The sequence below is a fragment of the Lucilia cuprina genome, chromosome 5 (assembly GCF_022045245.1).
Source record: "Lucilia cuprina isolate Lc7/37 chromosome 5, ASM2204524v1, whole genome shotgun sequence".
Lineage (NCBI taxonomy): Eukaryota > Metazoa > Arthropoda > Insecta > Diptera > Calliphoridae > Lucilia > Lucilia cuprina.
Window position 1 is genome coordinate 12,320,950 of NC_060953.1, and position 2,599 is coordinate 12,323,548.

Sequence of the window (2,599 nt, forward strand, 5' to 3'; positions counted from 1 at the left end):
AACAGAACTAGAACAGAACTAGAACAGAACTAAAACAGAACTAAAACAGAACTAGAACAGAACTAGAACAGAACTAGAACAGAACTAGAACAGAACTAGAACAGAACTGTAACAGAACTAGGTCTGAAGTAGAACTTAAGCAATTTATTTTCATGACAAAAATGAAACTAATTCTGATATGCAGACCATGAAATTAAAACAAAAAAAAAAACTTTTTGTTTGAGATTTCACGAATAAAAACTTTATCAAGGTGGCTAACGCCACCGTTGAAGAGTTTGTGACCCTCTCTGACACATAGTTGCCAGCAAAATATCTAATTTAAATATGACAAACTATAAAGAAACAAATTTTCTATTTGAAGTCCTGGCACCGTTATTATCAGCCTGATGATATGCAACTAAAAAACAAACACATAACAAAAATAATACGTAAAATCATATAAATAAATTTATTCATATTTACTTTATAGAAATGACAGTAATTTTTCTGTTTACCGCTCAACACAAATATGAATGAAAAATATAAAATTTTTAAACAAATTGTGACAAAAATAACAAAAAATGAGGAAAATAATATAAACAACTGAAACAACAATATCAAGCAACAGCAACAACAGCAGCGTGAATACAAATAAACAAAGTTATATTGTTGCAAAAATATACATATTTACATAAATATGAATTATAATTTATAATAATAAATAAGTAGTTACTATTTATATGGTTGTATGAGTGTGTGTGTGTAAGTTTATTTTACATGTTGTTGTCAACAACGTTGATGATGACAGTAATATTGTTGCTATTGTTGTAGGGTTGATGCGATTACATTATTACATATATTTTTTTGGCAATTTTTTCCTGCAAGTTTTAAAAGTATGAAAAATTTGTTGCATATTTTTAAGGGCATTATGTAGTTTTTTTCATAGCATATTTTTTGGTAGAAAGTTTTACTGTTCTGTTTGTTTATTTTATGTTAAAAAGTATACAAAGTAATTTATTTAAGAGGTTTTACATCATTTGTAATTTACATTTTTTTGTTGAAATTCGAAAAAAAACATTTTTATAATTTTTTCTTTTAATGAAATACACTGGCAATGTTTGTTTAAGATAACAGCCTATAAGTAGGCTATAGTATTAACATTTTTTTTATTAACATTTATTACATAATTTAAGGATTCTTAAATTAGAAGAAATTGTAGAGAGTTTTTATTAAAAATGCTAATTTGTTAAAAAAAATATTTAGTTGAAAGAAAAAGTTGCTTATAGAAATGAAGATATTACTGTTCAAGATCAGTATGGGGACAAGCTACATTTTATAAATATAAACATGTATTTGTATTTGTTTATTTTTTAGCATTGCATGTCAGCCGACTATATGTATAAATATGCCAAAACCATTCCAACAAAATCTTATACGTCAGCCTTTTGTAAAAGTCCTTTTTCCATAAAGGCGTGTGTGTATATTTATAATATATGTATATGTTTGACCAATGTTAATGTCCTTTTTAGCGCAATTAACCATTGACTTTATTTATATATACATGTGTATGTATAAACATACCTCCTGCTGCTCGTAATCAAATCTAATGTCAAATGTTAATTTTTACTGCCGACTATTTTCACTCACTATCTGTATGTGTTTGTACATTTATAGAAGTTCTTGTATGTAATTTTATTTTTATTTTATATTTAACATTTATAACATTTTTCGTATTTGGATTTTAATATTTAAAAAGGTTTTTTAATGGGTTAGTATGGTCACTGTGGTTAAAAAAATAAGTAATATACACAAATTCTCTACCAGGGTAGTTTGTTTGAGAAATTAACAAAAAAATATATAGAAAAAAAGAGAAATTCTGTACATAGAAATGAAATGATAAAGGACATTTTACCTTTTATGAATTATTGAAATACAAGGACATTTTTCCTTTGATTAATGCTATGAAGTTAAAGCGTAAATGTATAAATTGGCCTTTAGAGAAAGATTTTCAATTTGCTACAAAAATATTTATGTACAAACAAAATTTAATAAATATTTTTAATAAACCAGGGTCATTTTGGGTTTGCTAAAGGTTTAAAGAAATTGAAATTATTTTACTTTTTTTAAATTGTGTAATTAATTGTAAATTGAAATGGTAAGAGATGTTTTTAATGGAATTTCATTCAGAACTGCAAAAGGTTTATCTTTTAAATAGAAAATACTGGAAAATCATTTTTTAATTGATTTTAACATAACACATTTAACAAATGTTATTCTCAGTATAAATTAGAAGACTAAAATAGAACTAGAACAGAACTAGAACAGAACTAGAACATAACTAGAACATAACTAGAACATAACTAGAACATAACTAGAACATAACTAGAACAGAACTAGAACGAGAACTAGAACAGAACTAGAACATAACTAGAACATAACTAGAACATAACTAGAACAGAACTAGAACGAGAACTAGAACAGAACTAGAACAGAACTAGAACAGAACTAGAACAGAACTAAAACAGAACTAGAACAGAACTAGAACAGAACCAGAATAGAACTAGAACAGAACTAGAACAGAACTAGAACAGAACTAGAACAGAACTAGAACTAGAACAGA